The sequence below is a fragment of the Schistocerca americana genome, chromosome 7 (assembly GCF_021461395.2).
Source record: "Schistocerca americana isolate TAMUIC-IGC-003095 chromosome 7, iqSchAmer2.1, whole genome shotgun sequence".
In the NCBI taxonomy this organism is placed as follows: domain Eukaryota; kingdom Metazoa; phylum Arthropoda; class Insecta; order Orthoptera; family Acrididae; genus Schistocerca; species Schistocerca americana.
Genome location: NC_060125.1, coordinates 453,290,746 through 453,304,819, shown reverse-complemented (window position 1 = coordinate 453,304,819; position 14,074 = coordinate 453,290,746).

Below are 14,074 nucleotides of genomic sequence, written 5' to 3'. Positions count from 1 at the left end.
GGCTACACGTGTGCCCTGGCAGCAGATTTCTAGAGGATGTTTCTGGTTGCCTCACAATCCAGATGGTGGGGTATGGTCGGGAGTACGCCATCCTCCACACTCATGGCTCCCAGCTCATCTCTATATCCAGCATCCTGCCTCTCTCCCCATTGTCATTCGTATTATCCCTACATGACAATGTAGGAATGTGCTGGTGTAAGCTGTCGCCAGCACACCTCGGCAAAGATGTAGCAAGAAGATCGTCAGTAGGTGTTGGATCAAGCGTGGCTATCAGGAGAGGGGGCCATAGACAGACTCACAAGCAATACGCTGCCAATGCTCTTTCGACTGCAAATATTTAGATCACTGCCACTGACCAGAGGGATCAGTCTCAGTCTCTCAGTCACCAGCTCAGTCACTAGCTCAGTCACTGGTGCACTAACTCGCATCCTAGTTTGGCATGTGCCATTCATCTCATAGCAGGACTTGTACTTCACCAGCAGTGAGGCTAATGTGGACTATTAGTGGAGAGGTTGTACCCCAACATATGGACTTTTAAAGTTAAGTAGCTTCCTGGTTATGTCAATAAATAACCTAGTTAATAAATGTGTGCAGTTGTGTTATAGAAAGAGGATACTGGCCACCAAACAACATCCTCTCCCTTGATTCCTATGGTACAAGACTCAATAACTTCAACAAGCAGTGTATGTTCCAGAAGGCCCACCACAGCCTCTGCCCCCGCCAATGCCTGTTCCTGTGTTGCAGATGGTCCAGTTCGATCTGCAAATGAGGTCGCTGCCTGGCTGATCACTGTCTAGGGTTTCTTCCTCTGATCCCACTGAATCTGATGCTGCAGCTGCTGCCACCCCCATCACTGGGTCCTGTGTGGCCAGTGTCTCTGATGGCCCCGCTGATGCCTCCAGTGCAGGTCGCTGACCTCAGTGAGGATGTTACTATGGAAATGCTGTCCCCAGCCCTGCCTGATGACCTCTCATGAGAAGGAGGACAGTGTGCCAGACCACTCTCCCATCACTTCCACCCCAACCTGCCAGTGCCTGCTTGCCACATGCTGCAGCATCTGCCATCGTCGGACAATAAAATGGAGGTTAGCACAGTCATTGGCATTTTCTGTGACTCAAAATGTCGTTGCCTTGTTAGATCAGTGCTTTTTTTCATTGTACTAATTCTTTTTCCATACCAGTGCTTTTTTGGTACCAGAGCTTTCCCGGTACCAGTGCCTTTTCTGTATCATGCATTTTTTCTGTACCATATAATTTTCTGTGCTTAGTGTTTTTATATATGTGGTTTTCCCAAGGGATGGGAGGAGGGCTGTACCTTCACTCATAATGTGCGCGATTTAAGAGATCTCACGTCCATAGAGTCCAAAGACCCACTTATAGAGGCCACCTGGGTTGGGCCCCTGGTGCGCTCTGGTGAGCCGCCAAAGAAACAGTATTATTTAAGGGATCGCAAATGAGTGCTCACCTATTCTGTAACCTGTACTACTGCTGTCCATTCACTGTGTTCAGTGGTGTGCACAACCTTGATATGTTTATTGAAAAAGTACTAGATTCCATAAATTGCATTTGTTCTTGTTGAAGCAAATGCATACAATTCAATTTAATGCTGGAGGGACGATTTTACAGAAAAGTTATTACAGTGTCACCAGCATTAACTGGATGCTCATATAACTTACTAGTTTGAAACTTGAAAGGGCAGCTTGTAAAAGGTCATCCCACTTACTTTCTGAGATTTGTAGAGGATCCAAGTTACGCACTATCTGTTAAGGTTGTTGTTGTTGTTATGGTCTTCAGTCCTGAGACTGGTTTGATGCAGCTCTCCATGCTATTCTATCCTGTGCAAGCTTCTTCATCTTCCAGTATGTACTGCAACCTAAATCCTTCTGCATCTGCTTAGTGTATTCATCTCTTGGTCTCCTCTACGATTTTTACCCTCCACACTGCCCTCCAATACTAAATTGGTGATCTCTTGATGCCTCAGAACATGTCCTACCAACCGATCCCTTCTTCTAGTCAAGTTGTGCCACAAACTCCTCTTCTCCCCAACCCTATTCAGTATCTCCTCATTAGTTATGTGATCTAATCATCTAATCTTCAGCATTCTTCTGTAGCACCACATTTCAAAAGCTTCTATTCTCTTCTTGTCTAAACTATTTATTGTCCATGTTTCACTTCCATACATGGCTACACTCCATACAAATACTTTCAGAAATGACTTCCTGACACTTAAATCTATACTCGATGTTAACAAATTTCTCTTCTTCAGAAACACTTTCCTTGCCATTGCCAGTCTACATTTTATATCCTCTCTACTTCGACCATCGTCAGTTATTTTGCTCCCCAAATAGCACAACTCCTTTACTACTTTAAGTGTCTCATTACCTAATCTAATTCCCTCAGCATCACCCGACTTAATTCGACTACATTCCATTATCCTTGTTTTGCTTTTGTTGATGTTCATCTTATACCCTCCTTTCTGTTAAGGTATCTGATCTCAATAAGCATATATTCTTGATATATCAGAGTCAGCTGTTATATTAAAATCATATTGTATATATGTTTGAATTAAAAAACAGTCTTGGTTGCAACTTATTCTTTTATTAACAATGTGTTTCACTTTCGTGGGGCATCTTGAGATTATCTTAAGATTTTTCCTTTTACAACATATTTAAAACCATAAAACATAATATGTTGTGAAAGGAAAATTTTAAGATAATCTGAAGATGCACCATGAATGTGAAACACGCTGTTAATAAAACAGTAAGATGCATCCAAGACTGTTTTTAATTAAGATACTCTACATATGGCAGCTGTACCAGGTGTGCTAATGGAGTTTTGTATATATGTCTATATTGTAGTTACAAAGAAATTATTTTGATTTTATACAACCATTCATCCAAAACTCTTTGCACATTGTGGAATACATTATGCATTTACAGACATCACATATGTGTGTGCACGAATGAACATGTGGAAACATGCATGTATACACATTGCACAAAATTCAGAAAATTTAGCAGTAATACTGCAGTAAGTAAACCATTTTTGTTTTATTTACAAAACAGGATGCACTACTAGGATTTTTCATTTTATTGTTTTGAGTTTCTTGTATTTCACATGTTCCAAAAATTCCACTACTGAATAGAAGCAACAACCTAATACGAAAGCCATAAAGGTCTTAATAAATAGTGAGAATGATGATATAATTTTCACTGAATGTAGAAGACTATTGTAAATTTGAATCACACCATTTTTAGACAAAATTTTAAACACTGATTTCTTGTTCAACTGAACACGGAACTTTTCATTTTGCCTTGTGTTATGTTCTACGTCTAAATGTATATACATTCTCCATGAACCACCATATGGTGTATGGCAGAGTGTGCCTCCTACCACTACCAGTCATTTCCTTCCCGTTCCACTCACAAGCAGAGCAAGGGACAAAATGATTGTCTTTATGCCTCCATATGAGCCCTAATTTGTCTTATCTTAGCTTTGTGGTCCTTACACGAAACATACATTGGTGGCAGTAGAATCTTTCTGCTGTCGGCTTCAAATTCTGTTTCTGTAAATTTTCTCAGTAGAACATTGTCTTGCGTCCAAGGATTCCCATTTGAGTTCCCAAAGCATCTCCATATTATCTGAATGTTGATCAAACTGCCAAACAAGTCTGGCAGCCCGCTTCTGAATTGCTTCGATGTCTTCCTTTAATCGAAATTGGTGGGGACGTCAACATTTGAGCACTACTCAAGAACGGGTCACACTAGTGTTCCACATGTGGTCTCCTTTACAGATGAACTAGACTTTCCTAAAATTCTTCGAATAAAATGAAGTTGACCATTTGCCTTCTCTACCACAATCATTACAAGTTCATTCTCTTTCAAATCATTTTGGAACATTATGCCTAGATAATCTGTGTGACACTGTCAAGCAAAATACTACTTTACAGGATTACTTTTCCTACTCATCTGCATTAACTTCAGTTTTTCTACATTTAGAGCTAGCTACCATTCATCACATCAAATAGAAATTTTGACTTAAAATGTCAATTTATCTAGAAGAATTCTGTCATTCACACAATCAAATGCCCTAGAGAGGTTGCAGAAAATAAAAACCGGCACTATTTTATTATTTAATGGTTGTAAAATCTAGTGGGTGAACATGTAAGTGGCATTCTCAGTAGAGCAACTCTTCTGAAATCGAAACTGTGATTTCTTAAGGATGCTATTGTTGCTAACATGAGCTACTATTCTAGAATACACCACCTTCTCAAAAATTTTGGAGAATGGTGTTAGTGCTCTAACAGGTCAGTAGTTATTGACATCTTTCTTATCACCTTTCTTAATGAGGGGTATAACAATAGCGTAGTTCAGTCTCTCTGGTAAAATGCCTTGAGTTAGTGAGGCATTACATATATTGGATAAGACTGGGCTTATTACATGAGAACAAATCTTTTGTACTCAATTGGAAACATTGTCGAAACCAGATGAACTTTCGTTTCTGAGACACTGTATAATTTTCTTAATTTCCAAAGCAGAAGTTGGTGATACATCCATATTATTGAATTTTATGAGAGTTACATTTTTAACATTCTGCTGTGATTTTGCCTCTGAACTGTTTGTTGCTATGATTACTACTATATTTAAGAAATGAGTACTAAATGCATTTGCTGCCTGTGACTCACACTTTAGAGCTCTTCCATTTAGCTTGACACTGATGTTGTCTTGTTCTGTGGCTTGTTGACCTGTCTCTCATTTCACTACATTCCATACAGCCTTCAGTCTGTTGTCAGAAATACTGATTTCTAACATTATGTTCCTTGATTTTTAATAACCTTTATTAGAAATTTTGAATAGCTTTTGTAGTTGCAACTACTGCAGGGTCCCTACTACTTTCTGACAAAAGATACATTTCCATGTTCCTTTCACAAGATACTTTAATCCCTCTAGTGATCCACAGTTTTTTACATGGCTGTTCAGTGTTCTTTCTGATTAGCTTATGTGGAAATCTGATTTTAAATAATGATATAAATTTATTGTTGAATGGATTAAATTTTATGTTAGGGTTTAGTTCATTAAAAATTACATCCCATGTCATCTCCTTTAAGCCATTCTTAAAAGAATTTGTCCTGGAGTCATTAATTACTCTAGCAGATTTCCACAGATCCAAACTGTAATATACTATGTTATTTACCCCAGATAACTGTGCATCACAATCAGAGAAATGCAGTCTGTGTAATGGTCAAGTGACAATATGTTTGTATGATCCTCCTGTGCGAATGATTCAATAAATGCGATACTTGAAACTTCATCTTTCCTTTTGCTATATTCTATAGCCACACCTGACTGATCAGTGAGTGACTAGATAGAAGCTTTTTACCCTCTTAACAATTTTACATTGGGCCAGAATTTCTTCAGGCTCTTGGCAAGATCTTTTGCAAGTGTGCGATGGTGATAGTTGTGGTATGCTTCAAGCATTGATCTTTATACACACACATGAATCTCTATTAATTTTTGCCAGTTGTCATTTGCATGTTCTCTTTTGAACCGAGAGAGCAACAGTCTTTGCTTTCTCAGTGTTTTCTGAATTTTGTTAGTAAACCATGGAGGGTCTTTCCTCTCCTTAATCCATTTACTCGGCACACACTCCTCCAGGGCACAACTTAAAGTCCTTTTGAACTTTGCCCATAATTCCTATACATCCATTATAGTGGAACTAAATGATGTCCATTCATCATCTGAGTGGGATGCTAACAACTGTTTATCTGCTCTTTCTAGCAAAAATACTCTCCTAGCCATCTTGATACATTTATTAACTTTAGTAACCATCACCACTATGATGACATCATGATCATTAACCCCTGTCTCTACACTAACACCACTGACAAGGTCAGACCTGTTTATAGTTACAAGGTCTAATGCATATTCATTGTGTGAGGGCTCTCGAACTAGCTGCTCAAGACAGTTTTCGGAACACTTGTTCAAAAGTACTTCATAAGATTGCTGAGTTGTATCCTTACATGTCCCAGTCTATACTTGGAAGGTTAATGTTCATGTTGTTGTTGTTGTGGTCTTCAGTCCTGAGACTGGTTTGATGCAGCTCTCCATGCTACTCTATCCTGTGCAAGCTTCTTCATCTCCCAGTACCTACTGCAGCCTGCACCCTTCTGAATCTGCTTAGTGTATTCATCTCTTGGTCTCCCTCTACGATTTTTACCCTCCACACTGCCCTCCAATACTAAATTGGTGATCCCTCCATTTCTCAGAACATGTCCTACCAACCGATCTACATCTACATCTACATCTACATTTATACTCCGCAAGCCACCCAACGGTGTGTGGCGGAGGGCACTTTACGTGCCACTGTCATTACCTCCCTTTCCTGTTCCAGTCGTGTATGGTTCGCGGGAAGAACGACTGTCTGAAAGCCTCTGTGCGCGCTCTAATCTCTCTAATTTTACATTCGTGATCTCCTCAGGAGGTATAAGTAGGAGGAAGCAATATATTCGATACCTCATCCAGAAACGCACCCTCTCGAAACCTGGCGAGCAAGCTACACCGCGATGCAGAGCGCCTCTCTTGCAGAGTCTGCCACTTGAGTTTGTTAAACATCTCCGTAAAGCTATCACGGTTACCAAATAACCCTGTGACAAAACGCGCCGCTCTTCTTTGGATCTTCTCTATCTCCTCCGTCAACCCGATCTGGTACGGATCCCACACTGATGAGCAATACTCAAGTATAGGTCGAACGAGTGTTTTGTAAGCCACCGCCTTTGTTGATGGACTACATTTTCTAAGGACTCTCCCAATGAATCTCAACCTGGTACCCGCCTTACCAACAATTAATTTTATATGATCATTCCACTTCAAATCGTTCCGCACGCATACTCCCAGATATTTTACAGAAGTAACTGCTACCAGTGTTTGTTCCGCTATCATATAATCATACAATAAAGGATTCTTCTTTCTATGTATTCGCAATACATTACATTTGTCTATGTTAAAGGTCAGTTGCCACTCCCTGCACCAAGTGCCTATCCGCTGCAGATCTTCCTGCATTTTGCTACAATTTTCTAATGCTGCAACTTCTCTGTATACTACAGCATCATCCGCGAAAAGCCGCATGGGACTTCCGACACTATCTACTAGGTCATTTATATATATTGTGAAAAAAAATGGTCCCATAACACTCCCCTGTGGCACGCCAGAGGTTACTTTAACGTCTGTAGACGTCTCTCCATTGACAACAACATGCTGTGTTCTGTTTGCTAAAAACTCTTCAATCCAGCCACACAGCTGGTCTGATATTCCGTAGGCTCTTACTTTGTTTATCAGGTGACAGTGCGGAACTGTATCGAACGCCTTCCGGAAGTCAAGAAAAATAGCATCTACCTGGGAGCCTGTATCTAATATTTTCTGGGTCTCATGAACAAATAAAGCGAGTTGGGTCTCACACGATCACTGTTTCCGGAATCCATGTTGATTCCTACATAGTAGATTCTGGGTTTCCAAAAACAACATGATACTCAAGCAAAAAACATGTTCTAAAATTCTACAACAGATCGACGTCAGAGATATAGGTCTATAGTTTTGCGCATATGCTCGATGACCCTTCTTGAAGACTGGGACTACCTGTGCTCTTTTCCAATCATTTGGAACCTTCTGTTCCTCTAGAGACTTGCGGTACACGGCTGTTAGAAGGGGGGCAAGTTCTTTCGCGTACTCTGTGTAGAATCGAATTGGTATCCCGTCAGGTCCAGTGGACTTTCCTCTGTTGAGTGATTCCAGTTGCTTTTCTATTCCTTGGACACTTATTTCGATGTCAGCCATCTTTTCGTTTGTGCGAGGATTTAGAGAAGGAACTGCAGTGCGGTCTTCCTCTGTGAAACAGCTTTGGAAAAATGTGTTTAGTATTTCAGCATTACGCGTGTCATCCTCTGTTTCAATGCCATCATCATCCTGGAGTGTCTGGATGTGCTGTTTCGAGCCACTTACTGATTTAACGTAAGACCAGAACTTCCTAGGATTTTCTGTCAAGTCGGTACATAGAATTTTACTTTCGAATTCACTGAACGCTTGACGCATAGCCCTCCTTACGCTAACTTTGACGTCGTTTAGCTTCTGTTTGTCTGAGAGGTTTTGGCTGCGTTTAAACTTAGAGTGAAGCTCTCTTTGCTTTCGCAGTAGTTTCCTAACTTTGTTGTTGTACCACGGTGGGTTTTTCCCGTCCCTCACAGTTTTACTCGGCACGTACCTGTCTAAAACGCATTTTACGATTGCCTTGAACTTCTTCTAGTCAAGTTGTGCCACAAGCTCCTCTTCTCCCCAATTCTAATCAATACCTCCTCATTAGTTATGTGATCTACCCATCTAATCTTCAGCATTCTCCTGTAGCACCACATTTCAAAAGCTTCTATTCTCTTCTTGTCTAAACTATTTATCGTCCACATTTCACTTCCATACATGGCTACACTCCATACAAATACTTTCAGAAACGACTCCTGACATTTAAATCTACACTCGATGTTAACAAATTTTTCTTCTTCAGAAACACTTTCCTTGCCATTGCCAGTCTACATTTTATATCCTCTCTACTTCGACCATCATCAGTTGTTTTGCTCCCCAAATAGCAAAACTCCTTTACTACTTTAAGTGTCTCATTTCCTAATCTAATTCCCTCAGCATCACCCGACTTAATTCGACTACATGTTAATGGATTTTAAAGCATTAATTATTTACTTCTAACATATTTATATGTTTAAATCAAATAATGGAAAATCCAGGATGGACTGTAACAATATTTTGAAAAGGATAGTTGCTACTCACCATATAGTGGTGATGCTGAGTTGCAGATAGGCACAACAAAAAGACTGGTGCACAATAAGCTTTCAACCAACAAGGCCTTTGTCAAAAATAGGCAACAGACACACACACTAATGCAAACACAACTCAAACGCTCATGACAACAGTATCTGGCAGCTGAAGCCAGAGATTTTTGACGTGTGATTATTACATCCTGGATTTTCCATTATTTCATATTTACAAGTTTCTGCTATATAGATACAGGGGGTGGGTGGGGCGCAGGGATTGAAAGCTTTCCGGAAAAGGGCTTGGTATAATCTGTTTGTCAAGCATGTAGCATTCCTCTCAGTTCTTTTCTGAATTATGAAGATAATTGAACTATACGGTGTGTTACTCCAGAACATAATACTATACTGAATACTATATTGAAGGCTGCAGTGCAACTGAACAATGTAGGCAGTATTATCCCAATGTTAACGTAATTGGTTTGGAGTGTTTTCTGTAGGAAGGGTGTTTGTGTCAGTCTGTGTGAAAGATATTCATTTGTGATTTCATATTCAGCGCTAGGTTACTTAGAATCAAGAGGAAAAGACTGGTTTTAGGACTGATCCTTCAGGAATACATCTTTTCTTGTTTTTTTCCTCTGTCTGTTTTCCTTTAGTTCATGTTTTATCTCTGTCTTCTCTCTCCTAGTTTTTAAGCATAGGCTAACCATTTTAACACAGTGCCTTAAACTGGAGCTCCTCCAATTGCTTTATGTGGTCCAGAAAATTGAATGTTTCACTTAAGCCTAAATTAAAAAATGGGGCATTTTCATTTTTGTAGAAAATCATAGATGGCACTAGATGTAGATTTATTTTTCTGACAGTCATACTGGGTGTCAGAGAGGATTTAGTTTCTGTCTATAATTTTGATTAACTTGTTATACAATTTTTTCCTATGATTTTACCAAAGCCTGATTATAAGGAAATGGTCTATAGTTTTATACGTTTGCTTTGTCTCCTTCTCTTGAAATGGGACCACTTTAGCAATATACAGACAGTCAGAAGAATGCCTGCCAGAAAAGATGAGTTAACTATATCTGCAAGAGGTATTGAAATGTTTGTAGTGCAACACATTTTGACAAAATCTAAAGTACCATCAATCCCTGAAGACATTTTCTTGAAAGCACCAGTTGTTTCACAAATGTAGACTGAAGAGAGACACTGATATCTTTTTTTGAGGAATGACAAAGTTATTACATAAAACGTCCAGATTGAGGTAAGTCGGGTCAACAGAAGTGTCCGATTTTACCCGTCTGCTTTGACCCATGACGTAATGGTGTTGTGATGTTTGATGTCACTATAGCATGGTGTTTTTGAGTTGGTTGTGTTTGTAGATGTCGTGTTGTTGTATTTGGTAGTGACCTCTGACAGCGGATGTGGATATGCTGAGCTTAACATGTGGTTTTGAGTTCATTTGAGTTTTGATTGTCATCATGCTAACATGGTTTTGAATTTAGGTAGTTAGTGCAGTAATGTGGGTCATGGAAATGTTTTCAATTACTAAGGTTTTTTTTTTTGTTTATGTGTTTGGTGTTTTTGTTAGGTCTGTGTTTGCGGAAAGATGTCTAATTTTTGTATTGCTTTTTAATTAGGTATGGATATGAGTGGGTGTTTTAGGTGATTTTTTTGTTGATTTGGTGTGTGTGTGTGTGTGCCAACCCAGGTGGTACTGCCAGAGACTTTTGTTGGTAAGTAATTGTTGTTTTGGTTTTACTCTGCAGAAGTTGTGATGTTTTGTCTGTTGTATATTTGTGGTAGGTCGGTTGTGTTTTAATTCATGTAGTGAATATGGGATATTTGGGTTCCTGAGTTCTGGGGTATCGATCCACTTTTTGAAGTTATAGGTACTGGCTTTTTGGTATCGATAGTTATGGTTGAGCTGTGTAGGTCATGAACGTCCAAATTCTGTGGTTTTGCTGGTGTAGCGGAATGCAGTAATTTAAATTTTTCTGGGTATATTTTGTTTTAGGATGGTGTGGTGTTTCTTTATTGTTGTATATTTAGCTTGTCCCCACCCTTAACCCCCAATTTTCCGCCGTTGTTACGTTAGTTTAATTTTATTTTTGGAGTGAGACGGTATTGGGTCATTCCACGTGAAGTGTCTTAGGGCTCCCAGCTCCACCATCTTCAATTTTGATGAAATTTGTACAGGATGCACCTGAAGGCCCCACATGAACTTATGGTTGAGGTGCTAGAGCCATTTTCGTGAAGACCACTTTTACAGAGACCGAAAAGTCGTGAAGAAATCGTCAAGTTTGGCATTCCACTGTGCCTAATGTAAAAGAGCTAGACTCTTGCTTCTGGGTATAGTGGTACAACTTTGTGTGCTCTACACACAAGTGTTGCAAATAGAGTTCAGAAAGCAATGAATTTGGCATAATTTCAGTTCAAAGTGGGCAACAAATCATGTCGCGAGACATTTGCCCCATAGTTTAATGAGGCATAAGTAGTGGACCAAATGCGCTATGGACCTGGTCTTTTTCCAAACTACTGTCTGTCTGGGTGTTTAGTATATTACAAATTTTGGCCTGGCTTGTGTGTTTAATTATTGTGCTACCATATTGTAAATTTGCTAAAAAACATGAATGTATCAAAATATACCTGTGTTCAAAGTCATGTATCTCAGAATGGACACCTACCACATTACATTCATTAACACCATTCAACAGAGCACATTTCATTCTATTAGAAAAACTTATTTTCATTTTGGTGTCCCTTTGGGCAAGGTGCAAAAATGTCACCTATAATTTGGAATTTTGTTGATTATGTCTTCATTATTTAAATATTCATTTTGCTGTTTATTCAGTGATTTTAAACCTGTTTGTGGCAGTTTAATTGCTAAATTTAACCATTTAATTGTACGAGAGACTGCTACATAATTTTTGGAGAATTTTGTTGATTAATCTTCATTGTTTAAATATTCATTTTGCTGGAATGAGATGTTCACTCTGCAGCAGAGTGTGCGCTGATATGAAACATCCTGGCTGATTAAAACTGTGTGCCAGACCGAGACTCGAACTCGGGACCTTTGCCTTTCGCGGGCAAGTGCTCTACCAACTGAGCTACACAAGCACGACTCACGCCCCGTCCTCACAGCTTTACTTCTGCCAGTACCTCATCTCCTACCTTACAAACTTTGCAGAAGCTCTCCTGCGAACCTTGCAGAACTAGCACTCCTGAAAGAAAGGATATTGCGGAGACATGGCTTAGCCACAGCCTGGGGATGTTTCCATAATGAGATTTTCACTCTGCAACGGAGTGTGCACTGATATGAACAAAGGATTGCATGCTTCATTGCTGTGAAGTATATCTAGGAACAGAAGCTCTAAATGAATGTTTGGAAAGTGCTTTTGCAGATTTTGAGCCTGAGGATACAATTCATTTCAAGCAACGGAGTCACACTGATAGAGATGCACTTGAAACCAGAGAAATGACAGTTGAAGGATTCATTGAACTATTAGTTACAAAACTGTTGGCCCTTTCTACCCACCACCACATTGCAAAGCATCAGAACAAGCATTTGCAGTTCACTAAAGAAGGTCTCAAACCAGGAGAATTGATTATATTAATGGACTTCGCAGACAATTAGTCCTTTATTGTCCAAGACGCAGTGCAGGGATTCCACTGGGAAAATTGTCAAGGTAATTTACTACAAAGGTAATGAAGACCTAAAGAGTGTCAGCTTCTGCATAATCAGTGATTGCCTCTGACATGACACAGTTGAGTGGATGTGTCTTTAATGTACTTGATCAAATCCCTTAAGTGCATTTTTAAAGAAATTAAGCATATTCATTATTTTAGCAATGGTTCTGCAGCACAGTACAAAAATTTTAAGAGCTTCCTAAATTTTTGCCATCATGGAAAAGATTTTGTCATTACTGCAGAATGGAATTTTTTTGGAACAAGCAATGGGAAATCACCATGTGATGGAACTGAGGGTACAGTTAAGCATTTAGCAGCAAGACTTGTCATATTTGCAACGCCCAACTGACAGCAAAATCTTAACACCAAACTGATCTGTTTGAATATTGCAAAAAAAAAAATTTCATGCCATTGAATTTATTTATATTAAAAAAGAAATTATTGAAGATACAAAAATTGATCAAGAGAAACGTTTTGAGGATGGATGTACAGTGTCTGGTACAAGAGAACATCACCATTTTGTGCCAATTGATGAAAAGCGACTTAAGATTCACAGAGTATCAAATGATACATTGTCCTTTATAACAAATGTTAACCGACATGCTAAAGTTGCTACTAAACGTGTTGCCATTAATGAACTACAGCCTGACCAGTATGTTGCTTGTGTTTATGATGGAAAATGGTGGATAGGAAATATCTGTGAAGTTTCATGTGAAGAAAAAGATGCCTTGATTAATTTCATGCATCCTCATGGAGCTGCTCAATCATTTCATTGGCCTACTAGAAGAGACGTATGCTGGGTCCCAGAACAACAGATAATTACAGTCATACCAGTCGCAGCTGCTTCAATGATGGGGCGACAATACAGTTTGCCAGAAGCAATAGTTTTGGACATCAGCAAAAAATTTAAAACATTTAACAATTGAAGAATTCTGTATTACGACTTGGGAACCATGGAGAGACCCAAAAAAGGCCTGGGAACCTGCTAGATACGCACATGCAGACTTGGGAACCTGCTAGATATTCGCATTCTGGCTTGGGAACCTGCTAGACACCCACTTTCAGGCTTGTGAACCTGCAGAGGGTGTGTACATGGGCAAGGAAAAAAAATTCCCGGATTTTTTCCCAGTTGGAAATACACTTTCTCCCAGGTGAAAATACACTTTTACGAGTTAAGTGACAGTATACTTTTCCTCGGCACTGTAAACCGTATCAATCCTTTGATGGTTTATGGTTTTATACAACGACGTAGAATTTACCAGCACTTTAGAAAATGAAACTCGGGGAAAAAACACGTTTTGGAAAGACCTTTGATGTGCAACAACATGTACGCTACATATTTTCGTGTTACGAAGGTATAAATTCAAATTCCACCAAACACCGCATGTTACTTTCCGAAGCATTAAAATCGAGATTGCGACGCGCTTTTGCAAGCCAGTCACAGCTCATGTCACGTGATCTCGCCAGAGCTGATGACAGCATTTGACACGTGATGTAGTCCGCCAATAGCAAGATCACTCGTAAGTAGCGCGACACACAAATAAGAAAAGTTAATGGCTTAAATTAGTACACGTATTGTTGCTACAAG